A 25,023-nucleotide genomic window follows, 5' to 3' on the forward strand; every position below is an offset into this window, starting at 1 on the left:
AGAGGTTATAGATGCAGACAAGGGAGATGGCCAAGAGAGCAGAGGGGATAAGGGCAGCCTTTGACCTGATTGTCTGACATCTCCTTTCGGCATCGTAGGGAAGGGAGGCAGGTGTGGAGACTGCGGGAAGCTGAGGTTAGTCCTGTCTGACCTACTTACTACTTTCTTATGAAAACCGAGGAAGACAGAATAGAAAGTGGATTCCAGGTAGAGAATTTAGAAGTTCTAAGATTCCCTGTAAAACGTCCGTACAATAGATTTACATTTAAAATACCAGTGCATTTTTGGTAAATAGCATCTAAATGCAGTAAAGTATATAAAAAAATCACTTACAGTCCCATAATACATTATTATATTTTGTTGGATTTCCTTCTGGTAATTTATTTATTCGTATAACTGAGATGCTTCTGTGTGGGGGGCTGTATGTAGATACCTTGTTTGAGATACTACCTTCTTCAATTCATGTGTCATTCGTTATTTTGCACACTCTAGAACAGAGTGCCATGTGGCCAGTGACCACGCTCCCTTCTTGGCTATTATATCCTCAGCATTAACACTGTGCCTTGCACGAGTTACTACTTCAGGTATATTTATTAAATTAGTATGTTTTGTTAATATTGGAAGGTGAGAATTTCTCCCATGTCAATATTATTTTAAGGTATTTTTAATGACATCATAGTGTTTCTTGGTATTTTATATATATATATAGTCATTTATTTAATAATTCCTTGTCCGTTAGAGGCATAATGAAGCTTTTACAATGGTCTAATGATGCGCGTTCGAGTAGTGACGGCTGTTGTGCATTGAACGCTGGCTGTTATGACCATTCATTACTGTGCTTTATTCACATTATTTTACTGTATCCTGCCAACATCCCAGTTTGGTTAAGTGCTATTATTATCCCCTCTTTAAGTAGCTGAGGAAAATGAAGCTAAGAGAGGTTTTAGTAACTCGACTAGAATCCTAAAGACAATGAGTGACGTAACTGAACCCAACACTCCGTCTGTTGACACTGAGCCTGTGCTTCATCATTCTTCCGTGCTGCCTCTGGCCAGAGGCTAACTCCTGTTTTTCAATCACTAAATATGTGCCCAGCACCTATAATGTGTGAGGCAGTGTATAGGCACAAGCGAGAAGAACAGTCCTGAACATCCATCTCTGGATGGAGACTTAAGATATAAGGTGTGGCTCAGTGGGTTAAGGGTCTTGCTTTTGGCTCAGGCCATGATCCCAGGGTCCTGGGATGGAACCCCACGTAGGGTTCCCTGCTCAGCACTTCTCCTTCCTCTGCCCCTCTGCCTGCTTGTGCTCTCTTTCTCTGAAATAGATAAATAAAATCTTAAAAAAAAAAAAAGAAAGAAGGTATGTACCAGAAATGGGAAAGGAAAAACTTAATGCCTGCTCCCCAAGAGGAAAAATCCAATTCAACTTAATTTTGAAAAGCTTACTAGCCATCATTTATGTGCCAGGCCCTGTATTAGGCACCAGGGGCATTACTGTGAATGAGAGAGCCTGTGCTTGACCTCATGAAGTTCATAGACTAGTGAGACGAGGGCATTTAGTCAACAAACACAAGAGCAGAGGATACTCAAGCAGGGCACTTTGGTGGACTATGAGAGTGTGTAGCAAGAATAATATGCCTTGTCTCAGGGTTCGGGGAGGGTCTCCTGCAAGCAACATTATTTCAGGTGAAATGTGGACGTTAAGTAGGAGTTAGCCAGATGAAAAAGGAGAGGAGGCATAGTGGTGGGAATCTGAGGGAAGGCTGGAACCAAAGAGAAACAGGGCAGACAGACTGAGGGAGAGGAAGAAGTCCAGCTGACAGGAGCAGAGACAAGGGGGTGGGACAGGGTGGAGGGAGTGAAATGAAGAGTGTGGAAGTTGATGTGGGCAGCTAGTGCAGAGCCTAGAAAGTCATGCTAGTGGTCCCCCCCTTCTTCCTAGGAGGTGATGGGAATCTATAGGACATTGTGAAAAGGGGTATGATGTGGTCAGATGTACAGAGAAATTTGCTGTGCTTCAGTGTGGCAAATTAACGAGGGGATGCAGTGAGTGGGGGGTGTTGTAGTCCGGGGGGAGGTGTGCTTCAGACCTGGGGCAAAGCAGTGTGGGGAGGTGAGATTGGATGGGTTGAGATAGGATATGTGCTAAACTGGATTGTCTGAGTGCCTGGAGACAAGATTAAGGGGGAGAAGGGGTCACGCCTGACTCTCACAACTCAGTGAGCCTGGGGTCACTTACTGAGTTGGGGAAGAACAAGATTTTGGAAGGATGGTTAGGAACTCAGTGTTGGACACTTTAAATTTGTCTTGTCAGAAAGATAGGCCAATGGAATGTCCAGGAGGCTGTTGGATATATAGGTTCTAGATGAAGGTCTCAGTGAAGAAACATATACAGGAGTTATTGATAGTAACTGATTCTCTGAGGTGGGGGGAGTCTGCGTGGTGTTGATAAAGGGGTTTAGGAGGAAGAAGCCCTGGTGGGTGAGAGAGTGGAGGAGCAGAATGCAAATGAGAAAGTGAAAACCAGGTACGGGGGCAGATATTTTGGAACTCACCTGATGAGAATGTTTTTCTCATAGAAGGGAGTAATCAAATGTTACAGACTCCTGAGAGGTCAGAAAAAACAAGAGTTCAAAGTTGCCTATGGATTTTACAACCTCTACGGCAAGGGTGACCTTAAAAAAAAAACCGCAAGAGCAGTTTTGGTGGTGGCGAGACAGAAGTGATCTGGCTGTGTTTGGGGGTGGTGAGGGGATGTGGCTGGGGAAGTGGGGGGTGTGAGGGGAGGAAGGTGGAGGTTGAGTGACTGGTGGGGTGGACATGCTGGCCTCCAAGGTCCTGGAGCCCATTCCCCGCAGCCTGCTCCCCACTAGGGGTGGAAGACATGGGTGGTTAATGGGTGCTGGCGAGCCTGAGTTGTGGCGGCTCCAGTCCCGGAGGAAGGCTGTCATGAATTTTCCTCTTCGTCATTATAATTTTATGGGGGTAATTTGTTTTGCTTTGTGACTTTTTAAGAACTGGCACCAAAAGAAAAATGAGAGGCTTTCCAGGGACAGCTTCTTTGACAGCTCGGCAGCACTACACACTCCCCAAGAAAGTTAAGGCTTAAAGGGGATGAGAAAAACTTGGAGGAAATTTATTAGTTGTGTTTCAAGCTGTGCACAGTGCAACAGACTAACAGTATATTAAGCTTTTCCCTGCAAGGCTGCCATTCACCTAGCTGCAGAAATATGGGGATAAAAATGGTCTGTGAAGTGAGAAACTCAATCAGGATATATAGTAGGGCTTTTGGAAAAAATGACCCAGCACTCATGGGAAGCTTCTGGCTTTTTATTGAGAATCATTCTTCAGAGAAGCCAGTCTATTCTTAAAAAAATTGCTGGGAGAAATTCTGTGGGGCTCTGCATCAGTTACTACGATCCTTTCTTGTTTGAACAACAGGAATTTCTGACCTAGGGGAGTGTATATGGGACAGATATATACATCAGAGGTTTTTCTTGACTTTGCTATACAATATTTTTTCCTCCTGAGTATTTATATTTCTAATTAGGTTTCCCTCAGTCCACTATTAAAATGAACTTTCTTTGTCTAAGCACACTTATATGGATTGAGAAAAAAAAGCAGTGTAGCTCTCTGGGTGATGAGGAAGAACCAATTTTAGGCTAAAGTTTTAATTTTGCTGTAGAGTTTCCGCAACATGGAAAATCCGTAGACAGGCGATCTAAGCCTGACTGGACCATGGGATCGTGAGTAGGATCCTCCAGGGGTGACTGTGGAATATGTAAGGGAAGTGACACAGATCTCAAGAACCAGGAACTGCACTGATAGCTAGGGTACAGGGTGTGCCCAGACTACGGTCCAGCCAAATCAGTCACTGAGTGTCTTTCTATCAAGAAAGATGACAGGTGAGTAAGTTACACTTAAAATTCCTAAGCCAGTTCTGTAGGCTCAGTGCCATGGGCTGCAGGTAGTTGCTTTAACTATGGGTCTTCATGGATGCCCAGAAATTATTTTAGCATCTGGGAATATGAATTGAATTAATTCTAAGACCCAACAGATATGGAAAACAAAGAGTCTGTTGAGCTTGGTTAAGCAATTAGATGGGGGCCCTGAGCCTTTAGGCCCTCATTATTTGCAGTCTTAGCTGTGAGAGCAAGAGCCAACTTCCTAAAAGTCTCTAAAATACTGTATAGCTTGGAACTGAGAGACGGTAGTCAGCACTGGGTACATTTTCTTAAGAGTGGTCAGTCCTGAGTCTCTTAAGTGAAAAACTCCCAATTTTATTCTAAAATGCCATCTTCTTAAATAGTTTCTTTATGATTATCTTTTTTTAAAGAATTCTCTTGAGCCCAGACATTCTTCTGTATTCAAAGGAACTTCCTTGATGGAATTAGTTTCAGAACATGAACTTGAAAATGAGTTCTAGATTTAAAATGGGACTATGTTCAACAGCCCAAACTGTATCTGAATCCTTACTGTGGCTTTTAACAACTGTTTCTTCACAATGTCTCCTTTAAAACCAAATGTTTTTTTCCCCCAAGGTCTGGAATAAAATTTTTATTCCAGTTTTATTGAGAAATAATTGACATATATCACTGTATAAGTTTAAGGGGGTATAGCCTGATGGTTTAATTTACATATACTGTGAAATGATTGCCACAATAAATTCAGCTATCATCCATCTTCTCATATAGATAAAATACAAATAAAAGAAATAAAAAAGAAAAGAAAAAAATTTCCTGTGATGAGAGCTCTTAGGACTTAATCTTTTAATGAATTTCCTATATGTTATAGAGCAGTGTTAGCTATAGTCATTATGTTGTACATTACATTCATAGTATTCAGTAATTTTTTTAATCTTTTTTTTAAAGATTTTATTTATTTATTTGACAGAGAGTGACACAGCGAGAGAGGGAACACAAGCAGGGGAAGTGGGAGAGGGAGAAGCAGGCTTCCTGCCAAGCAGGGAGCCTGATGCTGGGCTCCATCCCAGAGCCCTGGGATCATGACCTGAGCCGAAGGCAGATGGTTAATGACTGAGCCACCCAGGTACCCCTCTAATTTTTTTTTTTTAAAGTTTTTTAATCACCCAGTGGTCATCATGATAAGTATGCTCCTTAATCTCCATCTCCTGTTTCACCCATCCCCCACCCACTGCCCCTCTGGTAACCATCACTTTGTTCTCTGTACTTAGGAGACTATTTCTTGGTTTGTTTTTCTTTCCTCTCTGCCCCCTTTGCTCATTTGTTTTGTTTCTTAAATTCCACATATGATGAGATCATACGGTATTTGTCTTTCTCTGACTGACTTATTTCACATTAGCATTATACTCTCTAGTTCCATCCATTTCACTGCAAATGGCAAGAATTCATTCTTTTTTATGGAAAGCCAAACTTTTAAGAAAAGGAATGTCCATAAATTTGTCAAATGCCTTCAGATTAAAAATCTCATTGGAATCCTAATGAGTATGGAAATAATGCCAACTTTCAGGTTAAGCAGCTACCCAAACTCTAAAGTATAATTTCTATTGCTAGGAAATTATCTAATGTTGATAACACAATAGTTTTGAGAAACTAATAAAACTCAAATGATATCACTGCTTTGTAGTTTGGCCAAATTTCAAAGTTGGCCTTAAAATTTGTCTTAAAATTGGATGACAAATAAGGCCTATCTACTATATATTGAGTCAAGTAAAAATATAATCTGAAAGAAGGTTAATTCATTAGGAAGTTTATTCAGATAATTTTGAATTCAAAATTGATTGTCTTAGTGAGAAATGGGCATTGGATTAAACAAGATGGTAAAAATGTTAAAATACTCTTTATTTAAAAAAATTAAAGCTTTTTCCATACAAATTTTAGGATTATTTGCTCCAGCTCTTTGAAAAATACCGGTGGAATTTTGATCGGAATGGCATTAAAAGTATAGATTGCTCTAGGCAGTATAGACATTTTAACAATGTTTATTCTTCCGATCCAAGAGCATGGAACGGTCTTCCATCTTTTTGTGTCTTCTTCAATTTCTTTCATGAGTGTTCTATAGTTCCTCGAGTACAGGTCCTTTACCTCTTTGGATAGGTTTATTCCCAGGTATCTTATGGTTCTTGGTGCTATAGTAAATGGAATCGATTCTCTAATTTCCCTTTCTGTATTTTCATTGTTAGTGTATAAGAAAGCCACTGATTTCTGTACATCGACTTTGTATCCTGCCACGTTACTGAATTGCTGTATGAGTTCTAGTAGTTTGGGAGTGGAGTCTTTGGGGTTTTTCCATATAAAGAATCATGTCATCTGCGAAGAGAGAGAGTTTGACTTCTTCCTTGCCAATTTGGATACCTTTTATTTCTCTTTGTTATCTGATTGCCATTGCTAGGACTTCTAATACTATGTTGAACAAGAGTGGTGAGAGTGGGCATCCTTGTCGTGCTCCTGATCTCAACGGGAAGGCTGGAAGCTTTTTCCCATTGAGGACGATATTTGCTGTGGGTCTTTCATAGATAGATTTTATGAAGTTCAGGAATGTTCCCTCTATCCCTATACTTTGAAGCGTTTTCATCAGGAACGGATGCTGGATTTTGTCAAATGCTTTTTCTGCATCCATTGAGAGGACCATGTGGTTCTTCTCTCTTCTCTTATTGGTGTGTTCTATCACATTGATTGATTTGTGAATGTTGAACCAACCTTGCAACCCAGGGATGAATCCCACCTGGTCATGGTGGATAATCTTTTGAATGTGCTGCTGGATCCTGTTTGCTAGGATCTTGTTGAGAATCCTTGCATCCATATTCATCAGTGATATTGGTCTGAAATTCTCCTTTTTGGTAGGGTCTTTGCCTGGTTTGGGGATCAGGGTAATGCTGGCTTCATAAAAAGAGTCTGGAAGTTGTCCTTCTGCTTCAATTTTTTGAACAGCTTCAGGAGAATTGGTGTTATTTCTTCTTTGAAAGTTGGTAGAATTCCCCAGGGAATCCGTCAGGTCCTGGGCTCTTGTTTTTTGGGAGATTTTTGATCACTGCTTCAATCTCGTTTCTAGATATCGGTCTATTCAAGTTGTCAGTTTCTTCCTGGTTCAATTTTGGGAGTTTGTAGTTTTCCAGGAATGCATCCATTTCATCTAGGTTGCTTAGCTTATTGGCATATAACTGTTGGTAATAATTTCTGATGATTGTTTCTATTTCCTTGGTGTTAGTTGTGATCTCTCCCTTTTCATTCATAATTTTATTAATTTGGGCTTTCTCTCTTTTCTTTTGGATTAGTGCGGCCAATGGTTTATCGATCGAATTGCTAAGGAAATGTTGAAAAACAAAAACAAAACTGGCGGCATCACGTTACCCGATTTCAAGCTTTACTACAAAGCTGTGATCACCAAGACAGCGTGGTACTGGCATAAAAACAGACACATAGACCAGTGGAACAGAGTGGAGAGCCCAGATATGGACCCTCAACTCTATGGTCAAATAATCTTCGACAAAACAGGAAAAAATATTCAATGGAAAAAAGACAGTCTCTTCAATAAATGGTGCTGGAAAAACTGGACAGCGATATGTAGAAGAATGAAACTTGACCATTCTCTTACACCATACACAAAGATAAACTCGAAATGGATAAAAGACCTCAACGTGAGACAGGAATCCATCAGAATCCTAGAGGAGAATATAGGCAGTAACCTCTTCGATATCAGCCACAGCAACTTCTTTCAAGATATGTCTCCAAAGGCAAAGGAAACAAAAGCGAAAATGAACTTTTGGGACTTCATCAAGATCAAAAGCTTCTGCACAGGAAACAGTCAACAAAACAAAAAGGCAACCCACGGAATGGGAGAAGATATTTGCAAATGACAGTACAGAGAAAAGGTTGATATCCAGGATCTATAAAGAACTTCTCAAACTCAACACACACAAAACAGATAATCATATCAAAAAATGGGCAGAAGATATGAACAGACACTTCTCCAACGAAGACATACAAATGGCTATCAGACACATGAAAAAATGTTCATCATCACTAGCCATTAGGGAGATTCAAATTAAAACTACATTGAGAAGGGCCATTTGTACCCCAATGTTTATTGCAGCAATGTCTACGGTCGCCAAACTGTGGAAAGAACCAAGATGCCCTTCAACATCGAATGGATAAGGAAGATGTGGTCCATATACACAATGGAGTATTATGCCTCCATCAGAAAGGATGAATACCCAACTTTTGTAGCAACATGGACGGGACTGGAAGAGATTATGCTGAGCGAAATAAGTCAAGCAGAGAGAGTCAAGTATCATATGGTCTCACTTGTTTGTGGAGCATAACAAATAATCTGGAGACATGGGGAGGTCGAGGACATGGGGAGGACATGGGGAGGACATGGGGAGATGGAGAGGAGAGGGAGTTGAGAGAAACTGGAAGGGGAGATGAACCATGAGAGACTATGGACTCTGAAAAACAACCAGAGGGTTTTGAAGGGGCGGTGGGGGGGTGGGAGGTTGAGAAACCAGGTGGTGGGTAATAGGGAGGGCACGTACTGCATGGAGCACTGGGTGTGATGCCAAAACAATGAACACTGTTATGCTGTAAATAAACAAAAAAAAATTGGACCATAAAAAAAATTAAAGCTTTTTATGTACATATACAAACGTACATGTGGATATAGGCAGAGAGATGGGGAAGTGCATGGGGAAGGATGGGGAGAGGCGAGGGGGACGGAGAGGGGCGAGAGAAGAGGAAGGGGGAGAACATTCAGATTAGAAAGGAAGTAAGACAGCACCACAGGTAGAGTGAATTTATAGGTTTAGGGGTGTACATCTAATTGCTTATTTTCTGCTGTTATCTTTATTAAATCATTCAGGTACACATTCCTTTAGTCCTCCTGGGTTTGGTGACATTTGGATGCATCTTGAGAAGTTGTAGGAGATTTGCCTTGTCCCTATTGGTCTTTGGGATAATTACTTGGCTGATTTTCCCTAATCCTTCTCTTTCTGATCTGCGAGGTTCCACTTTATGCCTCTGCTGACATTCTGCCTGATCTTTGTAATTGCTTCCTGCTCTGTGCTCCTTTGTCAGAGACCCTAAAGCCGATTGAGGATAGGAATTGTTACTAATTTTGTGACTGCTTCTCAGAGAAGCAATGCTATAAACAAGCCTCATATTCAAAATACTGCATTATGTATTTCTGGGGCCAAGTAATGTACTCAGGGCTTAAATATAATGCATGCCTTTCCAAATGGTGGGAATTAAGGGAGAGTTTGATGTACTCAACAAGCACATGGGCTTTCCAAAAGTTGGGGCATTTTTCAGAAGTATAAACCATGTTGCTCAAATAGGAGGAAATGCAGAGGAAAAGAGAGCTGGCAAAAGTTTTCTCTGTTAAAAAGGTTTGATTTTTTATTAAAGAATTTGTAGAATCTGAGGGTCAATAGGACACTTTTGGGAACACCTTTAAACTCACATGCTTTAACCCTCTGTTTTTATTTACTTATTTGTATTTTATTCATTTATTTAAATTTTAGTTAACATACAGTGCAATATTGGTTTCTGGAATAAAATTTTGTGATTCATCAGTTACATACAATATCTAGTGCTCATCACAAGTACCCTCTTTAATATCCATCACCCATCTGGCCCATCCCCCACTCATTGCCTTCCCTCAACCCTGTTTGTTCTCTATTGTTAAGAATCTGTTGTGGTTTGTTTCCCTCTTTCCTTTTTTTCTTTTCCCCTTCCCCCATGTTCATTTGTTTTCTTTCTTAAATTCCACATACGAGTGAAATTGAAATTGTATGGTATTTGTCTTTTTCTGACTGACATATGTCACTTAGTATAATACACTCTAGCTCCTTCTGCTTCTTTGCAAAGGGCAAGATTTCATTCTTTTTGATGGTGGAGTAATATTCCCGTGTGTGTGTGTGTGTGTGTGTGTGTGTATCCATCCCCCACATCTTTTCTTTTTACTTTTTTTTTTTTTAATTTATTTGACAGAGAGAGATCACAAGTAGGCAGAGAGAGGCAGGCAGAGAGAGAGGAAGAAGCAGGCTCCCTGAAGAGCAAAGAGCCCGATGCAGGGCTCGATCCCAGGATCCTGAGATCAAGACCTGAGCCGAAGGCAGAGGCTTAACCCACTGAGCCACCCAGGCATCCATCCTCCACATTTTCTTTATCTTTTAATCCATTGATGGACTTTTGTGCTCTCTCCTTAGTTTGGCTATTGTTGATAATGCTGCTGTAAACATCAGGGTGCATGTACCCCTTTGAATCTATAGTTTTGGATCCTTTGGGTAAATACCTAGTAGTGCAATTAGTAGGTTGTAGGGTAGTTCTACTTTTAATTTTTGAGGAACTTCCATGCTGTTCTCCAGAATGGCTGTACTGGTTCGCATTCCCACCAACAGTGTCAGAGAGTTGCCCTTTCTCTGCATCTTCACCAACACCTATTGTTTCTTGTGTTTTAATTTTAGTCTTTCTGATGGGTGTGAGGTGGTGTCTCATCATGGTTTTGATTTGCATTTCCCCAGCGATGAATGATGTTGAGCATCTTTTCCTGTGTATGTTAGCCATCTGTCTTCTTTGGAAGAATGTCTATTCATGTCTTCTGCCCATTTGTTTAACTGAATTATTTGTTTTTTGGGTGTTGAGTTTGATAAGTTCTTTATAGATTTTGGATATTAATCCTTATCAGATGTGTCATTTGCAAATATCTTCTCCCACTACATAGGCTGCCTTTTAGTTTTGTTGATTATTTCCTTACTGTGCAGATGCTTTTTATCTTGATGAAGTCCTAGTAGTTCATTTTTGCTTTTGTTTCCTTTGCTGCAGGAGACGTGTTTAGGGAGAAGTTGCTGTGGCTAAGGTCAAAGAGGTTTCTGCCTGTGTTCTCCTCTAGGATTTTGATGGTTTCCTCTCTCACATTTAGGTTTTTCATCCATTTTGAATTTATATTGATGTATGATTAAGAAAGTGGTCCAGTCTCATTCTTCTGCATGTGGCTGTCTAATTTTCCCAGTACCATTTACTGAGGAGACTGTCCTTTTTCCATTGGACATTCTTTCCTGCTTTGTCAAAGATTAGTTGACCATAAGGTTGAGGGTCCATTTCTGGGCTCTCTATTCTGTTCCACTGATCTATGTGTCTGTTTCTGTGCCAGTACCATGCTGTCTTGATGATGACAGCTTTGTAATAGAGCTTGAAGTCTGGAATTGTGATCCCTTCAGCTTTGCTTTTTCTTGTTCAGGATTTTTTTTTGTCTATTTGAGGTCTTTTATGGTTCCATAAAAATTTTAGGATTGTTTGTTCTAGCTCTGTGAAAAATGCTGGTGGTATTTTGATATGGACTGTATTAAATATGTTGATTGCTTTGGGTAGTATAGACATTTTAATAATGACCCTCTGTTTTTTTTTTTTTATCATTTGTAGACTTTTTTTTTTTGTTTGTTTTTTTTTGTTTTTTTTCCCTTTTTATTTATTTATTTTTTTTTCAGCGTAACAGTATTCATTCTTTTTGCCCCTCTGTTTTTAAAGGAACAAGAATATCCCTTTGAACCAAAGGCTTAAAAAACAAAGAAAAAATGCCATACCTCAAAATCAGAAATCATTATTTTTAAACATGAAAGTGAAAATCTGGTTTCCTTGAAAGACTGATCAGCAACATTATTCCAGATTTTGTGTATAATAGTTGAACAGAGCATCCTTTTCTTGTAGACAGTTCTAAGTAACTGAACTTTTGTATTTTTTCCCTAGAATCTGAATAACTTGAGAAAAGTAAAGTTAGCCTTTCGTTATGGTCCTGGTCTAGACCTACTGCTGTTTATTATTACTTATGGTAATTTTTTCCCCCTACAGTGTGTTAGGCATTATAAACTTTGCTGTCTTGCTTTTATTGGCTTGAAATGCTACTCTAAGTGTGCAAAAACTCATTTTCTTTTTTAAAAAAAAAGTTTAATGTGTTTTTATTTTCAAAGTTTAATGTGTTTATTTAGCAGTCAGTTGCTTCCTGAAAAATGTGACTGTAGCTAGATTACCACTGTATAATACTAGTTAAATCTTTTGTTTAATGAGATCAGATTGTGGATTTGATTGTAGATAGGGTTTAAGCGAGTTAGAGTAAGAAACATGTCAGCTCGTCTGGCCCAGCTTTGTGTGTTCCTGTCCTTCCTCCTGCCCCTGCTCTACACCTACACACATGGAAAGCCCTCCTCCAACATAGTCCTCACACACAGTGCTCAGTTCATTTTTGTTTTGCTCCCCATCACCTCCCACGGTTTCAGAATTTTCGATTTGTCTATAACCAGTACCAAGCCACCTATCATCACAAGGAAGAAAATGCTATTCATGGCCACTGACTGATCTGATTCTTATCTCACCGTCTCATAATACATGCAGTGATCATTAAGACAAAGACTAAACAGGATTTCTTAGCCTCAGCACTATTGATGTTTTGGACTGAGTAATTCTTTAGTGTGTGTGTGTGTGTGTGTGTGTGTGTGTGTATGTGTCCTGTGTACTCTAGGATGTTTAGCAGCATCTCAAACCTCTATCCACTAGATGCCACTAACAACCCCAAGTCATGTCAACCCAAATTGTGTCCAGATATTGCCAAATGTCCTGTGGAGGGCAACATCAAACCCCCATCAAGAACTCTTAGGCTAAGAATATGCTGGTTTTATGGAACACATCTTCCTGCAAAACCAACATATCAGGGAACATTTCGTATTTACTGGTACATCTCCTCTATCTAGAATAGTTCCTGGTACATGAGAGGGTTCAGTGGTTCTTATGGGCATTCTTTTTTTTTTTTTTAAGATTTTATTTATTTATTTGACAGACAGAGCTCACAAGTAGGCAGAGAGGCAGGCAGAGAAAGGGAGATGCAGGCTCCCTGCTGAGCAGAGAGCTTGATGCAGGACTTGATCCCAGGACCCTGGGATCATGACTTGAGCTGAAGGCAGAGGCTTAACTCACTGAGCCACCCAGGTGCCCCTCTTATGGGCATTCTTATCAAGAGGCCAGAGTATGATGTATCATGTGATAGTGATCTGTTTGCTTCTATTTTCTGGCTTAGAGGAGGTGCTCACTTAATATAGTTTTTCAATGGCTACATGACGAATGAAAGGATGACTTTCCCACCTAGGACGTTAGACCTTGAGAGGAAAGTAGATCTAAGCTGGGTGTTTCTGTAATTCAATGATTCTTCAAGTTGGGGTGTCCCCTTCCTGCTCTCTGTGGAAATGTGTGGGTGCTATGGCTGTGTTACTCCTTTTGCACAGAGGAAGGCAGTTCTCTTCAAAGGAAGTCTGTGGCTCACTGTTGGATTCTGAAATTTTGATTTGGTGAGTCTTGGCCAACATTTAAAAAAATAGAAATAGGATAAGATAGAAGAGAAAATATTAGAATACATCCTACCTTATCAAGGTAAGTGTTGTTCCTTAGCACTTTTACTTAAGTTATTTTGTGCTTATTTAGGTCCTGTGTTGTAAATTAAAAAAACGGCTTTGATTGTGGGCCCTTCTCAGAAAAGTCTGAAAGTTACTTGCTGGGGAGCACCCAGGATCTGTGGAGACCAGAGCAGAAAACTCTGTTTCCCAGTGTGTGGGTTGATAAGTGGAAGGCAAGAGAATGAAAAGAAGGGTGTAGAGAACACCATAGAGACCCTGGCCTTTGGGGGAGATGTCTGCATTTCTGACAACACAAGGGGGGGGCAGTCTTTCGGCAGGTATGCTGCGGTGGGGGCAAATGGAGGAAAAGTCAATTAACCCCAGGTTTAAGCCTAGAAAGTAGTATCTGTTCTTCCCTTTGTCCTTTTTTTTTCTTAAAGCACAAAGAGAATACAGCTGTTCTGTCTGCAGAGTTTCTTTTCTTGGCCCCATGAAAAATGATATCGGTGTGTTTTTCACTGGCCTTCTGTTTATCCAAGCTGAAGAAGTCTGATGTTACATTAGTCTGATCAAACGTACTTGCAACAGTGTTGACTCAGATGATGGCTAATGAAGATATTTCCTCTAAGGAAAAGCTTGTCACTCATGACATTTAGAACAAGTACGGGCGAGCTGGAAATACCTCTTTTAACATTGTCAATATGAAGAACAAATGGATTTGAAAAACATATATGCCCTTGGCTGATCTTTTTCCTATATAAAAGGCAATTTATTTTGAATTCAGAAAGTGACTGATTTTATAGACTAAAAAAAATTGTATGATTAAATTGCATAAAACCAAGTACTGGTATATTATTCATGAAAAAGATGATAACCAGATTTCCCTTTTCACTTTATTTTAAAAGCCATAGGGAAAAAGAGTTACCAAAAAAACCCCTAGAATTAACAGCCAGGAAAATTACAAATGAGTATCTAGATTAAGCAAAGAATACTAAAAAAGGGATTTACTAATTTGAATATGCTTTTCTGAAAGTGTCTACATAGAGCCGCTTTCTTTTTAAACAATGTGTCTGATGCCTCAGAGAGTGCTTGGATCCTTGGTTTTGTACAGGTTTCCAACACCAGATAAACTTAGCCCGTGGGTGTCCTTGCCAGGGTCATAGCTTAGGCCTGAAACTCTTTTCCTGATGTATTTCTTGTTCTCCATCCTAATCTGCTTCCAGATCCTCTTTTTTTTTTAAATTTTCTATTAATTTTTTTTAATTTTTATTTTTTTCCATTTTATTTATTTTTTCAGCGTAACAGTATTCATTCTTTTTGCACAACACCCAGTGCTCCATGCAAAACGTGCCCTCCCCATTACCCACCACCTGCTCCCCCAACCTCCCACCCCTGACCCTTCAAAACCCTCAGGTTGCCCCAACCTCCCACCCCTGACCCTTGAAAACCCTCAGGTTGTTTTTCAGAGTCCATAGTCTCTTATGGTTCGCCTCCCCTCCCCAATGTTTTTCAATTCTCTATTATCTCTTAGTCCTGATGACCGGCATTTTTCCTTAACTAATTCTAATACTATTTTTATCACTGCATCATGCCTCTTTGGATTTTATTTTTCCCAGACCTAGTGTATGTTTAGAGCCTTTTACATTTAAACAGTCTCCTCATGGATAGCATTCCTGTGGGACTCTTCTTTTTCTCTTGAGCAGAACTTACACCTAGACAAAAATATGCATGTTTATGAAGAAAAAAATAAGGAGTATGTTGAAAGTTGTAAAGTGAAGTGAAAGCTTATAGATAGAAGAGAAATCATGTGGGCTCTTTGTTTTTACTCTGCAGGCACTTTGGTGCCACAGAAAGATCAAATTAATGTGAAGTCAGATGAACTATTAAAAATAATGAGAATTGGGCACCTAGGTGGCTCAGTGGGTTAAGCTGCTGCCTTCGGCTCAGGTCATGATCTCAAGGTCCTGGGATCGAGTCCCTCATCGGGCTCTCTGCTCAGCGGGGAGCCTGCTTCCCTCTCTCTCTCTCTCTCTGCTTGCCTCTCTATCTACTTGTGATCTTTCTCTGTCAAATAAATAAATAAAATCTTTAAAAAAATAAATAAAAATAATGAGAATTTATTAAGGCATTTGTACACAAGATAAAAATGTAAAAATTGATAGTTTTTCCAGTTCTAGCCAAAATCACCTAAACATGGAAGTGGGAAAAAAAAATGTCCCATGTTTGACAGAGCAACCATATCTAAAAGATGCTTAGCAATAAAGATAACAAGACACAGGACCTGTATAAAGAAGACCATAAAATTGTTCCTGAAAGACGTAAAGCAAGAGCTGAACAAATAGAAGGATACACCATGTTCTAGGATAGAAGGGCTTAAAATAACAAAGTATCAATTTTATCAAAATTAATAGATAAATCTACAATTCTCCATAAAATTCCAAAAAGGTTTTTTTTATTAAGAGTTGGATAAAATGATCTTATAGTTTACATGGAATGATAAACACTCATGAATAGAGTAGAAATTTTGAAAAAGAAAATTAACCCAAAGTGGCTGTCTCCTCAAGTATCAGGACATACTGTCACACCATAGTAAGCAAATCAGTCGTATTGACAAAAGAATAGACTAAACGCTTAGAAGAGCTGAATAGAAAACCAAGAAGTAGAGCCCAACACACATGAGAATATGCAGTATTCACCCAAAACATATTTACTGTGTGCCCACTATATACCAAGTTTTATTCTAGGCATGGCAAAATTAAGTACACTTTGCTATTTAGAGGGGAAAAAGGATAGATTTTTTTTTTCCATTTTATTTATTTTTTCAGCGTAACAGTATTCATTCTTTTTGCACAACACCCAGTGCTCCATGCAAAACGTGCCCTCCCCATTACCCACCACCTGTTCCCCCAACCTCCCACCCCTGACCCTTCAAAACCCTCAGGTTGTTTTTCAGAGTCCATAGTCTCTTATGGTTCGCCTCCCCTCCCCAATGAGGGGGAGCGGGCTAAGGATAGATTTTTTTTTAGAGTTGGCACAACTTGGCCATTTTTGTGGAGGAAAACAAAATTAAACCTCTCTCACGTTATATGCAAAAATACATTCTAGTGTCAAAGTACAATTTAAAAAAAATGACTTTCATATGAATATAAATTGAACACACGTCAAAGATTTATTTAACTCTTGAGTGAGGGAGCTGCCAGGACAGTAAAACTAGTTCAAAGAGCGTTTGGAGAACAGAAATTTATAGTTAGTCAGGAGAGGCAGGCTGGAACAGGCTTACTCAGAGACAAAACTGGTTCCTGTCCTAGAGGGAAATAAAACTGTAGCTCTTTTTTCTCTGTTGAACAGAAATAATTTGCATCTCAGAAAAAAATAAAACAAAAACCCTATGAGTCCACATGAAAAGTCACAGAGACTGGCTCCTAATCATTAAGAAATAGCAGATCAAACCTGGTACATCTCCTCATCTGGAGGACAGAGAAAATGAAATAATCCTTGAATGGGTCTGTTAGACAACATACTATTGGCACAATGAAAGGACATGCAGTCCTTCTTTTGTTGTATTTTCAAGTTTTGGATGATTTTCCCTAATATCACATAGATTAAAACTTTACATGTGGATAATAAAGCAATTTCCAAAAGTACCTGTAAGAAAATCCAAGCGATAACTGCATGTTCATTCCAGAGGTGAGGAGATTTTTAAATAAGACCGAACATTTAGACTTACAAAAAAGAAAAAGAGACTATAGGAAATTGAAAAAGGAAAAGACTTTTGTGTGGAAAAAGATAATATAAACAAAAAATGGATTTGGAAAAATATTTGTAATGCAGAGGATGAATAGTAGGCTACTGTAAAAAGAATGCTTACAGATTGACAAGGAGATAAACACTCAATGGGAAAATGGGCTAAAGATATTCAGAGGCAATTCTGAAAAATAAAGATGATCAAACTGATTAGAGTCCGAGGAAATGCGAGTTAAAGCAACAGGCAGCTAGCCTTACACATCAGAGAATGATGAAGCTTTAAAAGTTCCACGCATGGCTCATGGGCATGAGGGGAAGGTATCTTCACACTGTTGATAGAAATGTGTACTGTTATGGGTTTTTTTTTTTGTTTATTTATTTATTTATTTTTGTTTTTGAAAAAAAAAAAAGCTAGCAATAGCTGTTAAAAGTAAAAATACATATATTCGTCAACCTAGCAAGTCTTATTTCTGAGAAACTGAAGGAAAAGCACTAGGAGTTAATATATGTTCAAGGATACTTATTAAAACTGGGCAAAAATTGGGAGAGAATGAATGCCCGTCAATAGAGGAATGGCGACTAAATGACGGAACGTTCATCTCATCACAAAAAAGAATTGGGTCCAAACCAGGTGATTAGAAGAAATTTCCCTGAGTTGTTATTGCATGAGAAAAGCAAGATAGAGAAAAGGCTGTAAAATATGACCTCATTCTTATAAGACAAATGTGGCCCCTGCACTATGTGTATGTGCAGATGTTCATGCGCAATTATGTAAGCACAACGAGAAATGTAGCAAGATAAATGACCTGGGTAGTTAACATGAATAACAATGAGGGAATGAGGGAGAGAGAAAACAGAGCAAAATAGGGAAAGAAAAATTTAAAACACCACACTAAAAATACAGCCCTAGAATGCTCGCATCTATGCATTTATGGAAAACCACATTTGTGTGTAGGTAATAGGAAAATTTTAAAAAAGGTTCTGACTCTCACGAGAGAGAAAGATATTCACACAATAGGGGTCATTAGAAGAAGAGAAATGGCCCAGAGCAAAGAAGCAGCGATGAGTAACTGAGACTAGAAACACAGATGCTCTCTTGGCCTCCGCATTGCTTGAAGACCTTGCAAGTGGTGATTTCAAAGCTTTGGCATCCTCTTGGATGTGTGACCTCTCTACTCTCCCCCAGTAAAAGGTTAGGTCTCAGAGACTGAGGAGAGATGAATTCTTTTGCATAAAGAAAGAGATAGACTGTTACGCCGAAAAAATAAATAAATTAATTAAAATAAAAAAAAGAGAAATTTGTGGTGGTGGGGGAGATGGGTAAGAGATTTTTTTTTTTTTAGAGAATAAAGGAGAGAGAACATGAGAGAGGAGAAGGTCAGGGGGAGAAGCAGACTCCCCAAGGAGCTGGGAGCCCGATGCGGGACTGGATCCTGGAAGTCCGGGATCATGACCTGAGCCGAAGGCAGTCGCTCAACCAACTGAGCCACCCAGGCGCCCGGGTAAGAGATTTACTGTGCATTCTCCCTCCCTCCTTCTTTCCTCCCTTCCTTTCTTCCTTCCTTCACCAGATACTATGATAGCACATAATCATGGGTATAGCTAACAGTAAGACAACATTGTTCTTGTCTTCCTGGAGTTCACGTCCTGTTAGAAGAGACAAGTAATTCTCCAGACAGTGGGTTATGGTTGTGAAGTGCGGTGAAGAAGTATATGGGTGTTGGTAAGTTTATAGACGGGGAAGCTGGGTTAAAGTCTGGGATTGAGCCACTGAGGTTGTCTCTGTGCACACCTTATCAGCTCTACTTCCTGGCTTTTCCACCGAGGCCTTAAGAAAATAGGACAGAAGATTGGGAAAATGGCCAGGGAGGAAACAAATGGGGAAAGATGGAATGGTGAGGTGTTTGGTTGTAAGAATGCTAAAACTACTTCGCAGTTTTACTTAGGACCACTCCTTAAGGGAATAAGAACTGCCTTTACTGTTGCCAACATTCAGTCACTCTTTCTGTATTTGGGCTTACGGGCCAAGCCTCTCGTGCCTCGGGAATAGGGAAGCAAGCTGCCGTTACTCAGCATCCATGATTTGTCAAGCGCTGCACTTGGCACGGTTATCTTCTTTATGTCTCAGACAACTCTGTGAGGTGGGTATCCTTAGCGCCTATTGAATATGTGAAGGATAAATTACAATGTTTAAACGATAAATTATACATGTTTAAAATATACATGTTTAAATCCTTTTAATTATAAATGATACATGTTTCAAATCCATTTTCTTGTTTGTTTCGTTTTGGTGGCTGGTCAGTAACTGGCCCTTGGCTGTGCTGATGCACTGAGATGCGGATGGGGAATCTGAAAAGGCCTCGCTGAGTTGCACAAGAGAACATTCTGGAGGAAACGTCTGAGTGGGGAGGTAAAGCTGGCCGGGGTACAGAAAAGCCAGCTGGGTGGGATTCTGAGGTGGGGAAAGGTGCATTGCAGTCAGCCAGGCAGCGGGCTTTAAGGAGAAAGATGCAAGAGAGAGTTTTAGGAAATCTGTCTGGGCACAACCTTTCCCTTTGCTCTTAATCACAGAAGACCAACATTCTTCTTAAGGCTTTTGGATTTGTGTCTCTTTGGGCTGCTGAGAGAATGAAGGGTAAGATGAGTACATTAGGGCCCATCTTAATCGTGTTTTGGGCAGATAAAGACACCAGGTTCAAATGGTGTAAGGAGCCTTCCAAGTTGCTTCATCACCCTGCCCTTCAGTTTTTTTCCCTGTAAGATAAGGGAGGGACCCGGTGATCTCCATGATTTCTTCAAGCTCCCACTTCATCTGGGAAGAACAAGTTGACTTCTTTTCACCCTGGTTAGGCCAGCAGCTTTGGCTCGGTTGGCCTTGGTGATTTTCAGTTCAGTGCTCAGCTGTGACTGCCGTGGAAAATGCAGACAACAATCCTGAGATGTTGGGTTAGAGAGGCATTCCACCACAGCGGGTCTGGGAGCCACCAGAGTCCTCTCTCTGTTATCCATGTGTCAGGGGACAGAACGCAACAGCTGTCAGAATAGCTTTGAACAAGCTTTTTCTTCCTAGGATGCCCTGCACCACCTGATTTGGGCTGGAGAAGGCAGAGCCTGCTTGTTCCCCTCTCCAGAGCCTCTCAGGGAAAACCTATGATCACTGTCAAGGGAACTTGCCAAGATCCCGACTTTTCTTTCTATCAAAACACAGAATACTTGTTTTCTCATAAAGCTTCTTTAAAAGTAACATTGCTTTTCTGATTTTAAAAGTTACACAAGCTTTTGGGGTACCTGGGTGACTCGGTTGGTTAGGTGTCTGCCTTTGGCTCAGGTCACGATCTAGGGGTCCTGGGTTTGAGCCCCTTTGTAGGGCTCCCTGCTCAGCGGGGAGTCTGCTTCTCCCTCTGCCTCTACCTCACCCCTCACTTGGGCTTGCACGCTTTTTCTCTCTTTCTCAAATAAATAAATAAAATCTTTAAAAAAATGAAGGTAACACATGCTTTCTACAGAATATTTTATAATTCAGTGAAGTGTACCAAGGAAAAAAATCGAAGTTTTCTATAATCTCATATTGAGAGTTAATTGCTTTTAATATTTGGTATATGCAGTTTCTGTCACTGTTCTCTGCCCACCTTACTGCATTCATTCGTTTACAAGTATTCACTGAACATCTGTGATGTGCCAGGCACTGCGCTCAGATACAGCAGTGAATAAAGTAGAGAGATTTCTGCCCTAATCAAGTGTATACCAAGTTTATATGTTTTGAGACATGGTTATCATACTATAGATACATTTACTATCCGGCCATTTTTACTTGATGTTTATCACTGACGGGCTTATAGTCTCTAAAATATCAGTTGTAACAACCATAAGAGACTCTTAATCTCACAAAACAAACTGAGGGTTGCTGGGGGGAGGGGGACCCGGGAGAGGGGGGTTGGGTTATGGACATTGGGGAGGGTATGTGCTATGGTGAGTGCTGTGAAGTGTGCAAACCTGGCGATTCATGGACCTGTACCCCTGGGGCTAATAATACATTATTTGTTAATAAAAAAAACCCCAAAATTATCAGTTGTAACAACTGCATGTATGGTTTCTTGTGGATGTTCCTTCTTCTGTCTAACCTTTTGGCTGAGTGGCTGATGCCATCTTTTTGCAGGTCTACCTCTTTCTTCTTTTTTCAATCATCTCCATCATCCAACTTAATATTGAAGCTTTTATTTCTTGGCCACCGCTAATTTTCTAGGGATAGACATCAGAGCCAAGCTGAGACAAACAATGCCTTTTTCCAGAGTTTTTGGTTATGGAGCCAATGAGAGTAGCTAATATTTCCAGTCTGAGAATAGAAATAGGAGACTTTGTGGGGTGTTGGGGGGATGTCAGCGGTTAGGTCTCTTTCCAAGCTGGGGGAGGAGAAGACGCAAGGAGACTGAAAGATAGACATCGACAGAATGTGTGTGTGTGTGAGAGAGAGAGAGAAAGAGAGAAAGAGAGAGAGAGTGTGTGTTATGGGCAGAATGTTTGTGTCCCCAAAGTCATTTACGCAGCCCCAACCCTGTATGTGATAGTATTAGATACAGGGTCTCTGGGAGATAATTAGATTTAGATGAGGGTCCTCATTATGGGATTAGTGCCCTCATAAGAAGAAGAATCAAGAAAGAGCAATCTCTTTCACTCCATATACATGCACCCAGGAAACACCATGTGAGCACATAGTAAGGGTTGTGGCCATCTGCAAGCCAGGAAGAGACTCTCACTAGAGCCCAGTCATGCTGACATGCTGGACTTGAGCTTCCAGCCTCCATGACTGTGAGGAAACAAATGTCCGTGGATTAAGCCATCCATGGTATTTTGTTATGGTAATCCGAATTGACTGAGAGAGAGAGAGTCAGAAACAGAAACAGTCCTGGGAGGTATCCTAGTCATCCCAGTGCCAGCTTGTCAGTTTTCTGCTCAGCCCTCAGCCTGGCTTTCTAGCTACCCAGCTTTTGAGTACCCAAGCTTGCTGGTGTATTCTGATTTTGCCTAACCTAGTTTGGCTTGGGTTTCTGTCACTGACCATCATGAGACTTGTCTTAGAACAGAGGAGTACATACTTTTAAAATTTATATTGTGGACCTATTTTGAGACTCAGTTAATATAGTTTTTGTAGCTTTGGTACAAATGTGGGAGGTAAAGGGATAAAAGCCAGCAATGAAGTGAATAGAGAGCCCACATCATTTAGGCAGAACTTGCTCTAGTTCTTAGGGATCACCTTGAACCCGGAAGTCATAGGACTGATACTTTGGAGCCACCACCAAAATTCTTAAAACCACAGAACGCTTTGAGATATCTAATCATACATAACTCATGTTTAAAATAATAATTCACTGAAACTTTTGTCCAATATACTCCCCTGAAAGTCTTAGCTCTTATTAAAAATGAGAAATGAGCAAGAAGGAATTATTATTACCCTCAAGAAAAATACCAATGGTGACAAGAAATAGCTAGTTAACCATGATGGAGCACCCAGCCGGCTTCTGCTGGACCTGTGCTGGAGGGGAGAGAGGTTGAAGAACATGATTTGAAAACCCTAGCACTCCTGGATTTGGTCCTGATCAGAAATTGGCAGCTCTTGATTTCAGGTACTTAATTCTGGCCCTGCTTTGCTCACCTCTCTGCCTGTATGCCGAAAGCAATTGGAAAAGATTGTATTTTTATATTTGGGAAGACAGTGTTTTATATGTGCAAAGCCCAAGGGCTCAGATGTGTTTTCAGTCCCATTCTGGCTATAATCAATGTGAAACAGCCACTTTGTCACAGGTGTCCCCTTGGAAAGCTGTCGGCAAACACATGGCCATAAGGGGATCCAGGGAGGTCCATTTGCTTTCAGCTTTGAATATAAAATGAGGTGTAGAGTATCAAATTACTTAATAAGTCATGCACTGTATCACTGCTGATGGAAATCCCTTAATCACATAGAGTTTTACAATGTTATGGAAATGTAAGGGAGAAAGAAGAAAATCCCCACTGACGTGTGTTGTGGGGGGAGACAGGTCTGAAGATTCTAAGCAACCTGGGGAGAACTGAACATTTCTAACATGTAATGGCTTGTGGGGTCTGATTTTACTTTCAGAGTAAACACGCGAGAGCAGCTGTTATCATGTGGGCATCAAAGGCACACAGGCAGTTCCATGACCAGGCCTGCATTGGGAATGTCACGGGACTAATAAGTTCCATTCACTCCTAAAAATACATATCAGCTTCTTCCTGAAGTGGGATTATTTGATCCTCTTCTTCCATCATCATCAGGGGACTGTGTTTTGTGGGAGGGACATGGTAATTCCCACACCAAGTGATGAGGCTGAGGAAGGTTGGTTCCAGCGGCTTCTGCACTTCCCACTTCCTATCTGGGTGTCCTTCCAGCTCCTGGACGCTGGTCTGTTGTTGCAGGTTTCCATGTCCCTCACCCGTACATGAGTGAACTCAAGCTTGGCTTCCACTTGGGGGCACAAGGGAAAGAATCTATCCTACATTAACTCAGCAAATTGTATATTTCAGGCCCGGAACTGGCAGTACCCCATTGCCAGGAACTAGTTATCTCTATAGGCTAGAATTTTTTCAGTTAAAAAAAAGAAGTTCCAAACCCAACTCAAATTGTTGTGAGCAAAAGAGGGAATTTTTTGTTTCATTTAAGTAAAAGCCCCTGGGTACATTTTCAGTCCCAGCAAAGTCAAGGATGAAAATAATGTAACTAAAGAGATACCACAAGAAGAAGGATTGAATGCTGGCCAGTTAGAAATAATAGGTGCCCATCAATGTCTCTTATATGCTGCACAAACACAATGAACATGACGGGAGTCTACAATGTCATGGGGGCATGATGAGTGTTAAGATGGCAAATTGCAGCGTGTGCAAAGGAGGGGCACCCAGCCCAGCTGAGAACAGAGTAGGATAGAGGAAACCTTTACAGAGTGAATGATATTTACATAAAACATGTGCTAGAGATAGACGAGCGGGAATTAATGTAGGGGGCTGAGAGGAGAGGTGGTGAGTATCTTCTTTCTCACATGAAACTGAGAATGACGGTGTTTTCTAAATAAGGAATAAGGACACATTGTGTAATAGGTATAAATAAACTTAGTAAGGTACGGACTGTGTCAGGAAATCCACGATGGGTGGTCACCATCTCTCTTCCCTCTCCCCTGTTATTAAGAGAATAAACATGCAATTTCATGAGTGGGCCCTGAAAGGAAACTAACATAAATTGAGTGCCAATCATGTGTCAGGTGCTATTCTGACATCTGCTCATTTAATCCTTGCTGCCATTCTATGAGATCAATACTATTTCCAATTTATAGACCGCGAAACAAAGCGACAAGAACAAAAAAAAATCTAGTAAACAAAATCCTGAAGGATGCAGAGATTTAAGCAGTAAATTTAGAGTTATACTGCAGGATTCAAACCTAGGTGTGCGTGCTCCGATCCAGTATTCTGCCTGCCAGTGAATCTACTGTTTTACTGGGGGGGTCTCCTAATACTGATTCTCTGATCTTAATTGTTTAACAGGCCCAAGATTCTAAGAGAAAAAATTTAAATTCCAGCAGGCAGAAATTTGTTTTTACATTCTGGGGAAATCAACTGGAAATGTGTCTACCTACCTGGTCTAAGTATGGTGAATAAAATCATCATACTCTCTTGCCTCCCCAAGGCAGGGATTCTCAACTTGTATGCCCTCTGTTTAGCTCAGAGTGGTAGACTGAGTTCTTTATTTCTCACTAACAGAATCATACAACTGTGTACTTGCCATGGGTTTGTACTGGGTGGAGTACGTTTCTTCCTTCCCCCTTACTTTGATTTTTGGATTGACCACATACCTTGTTGTGGCCATAAGACGTAGTCAGACGTGACATGAACAGGTACTTGATACATGCTTCTGCAGTT

This window comes from Meles meles, chromosome 2, assembly GCF_922984935.1.
Source record: "Meles meles chromosome 2, mMelMel3.1 paternal haplotype, whole genome shotgun sequence".
In the NCBI taxonomy this organism is placed as follows: Eukaryota; Metazoa; Chordata; class Mammalia; order Carnivora; family Mustelidae; genus Meles; species Meles meles.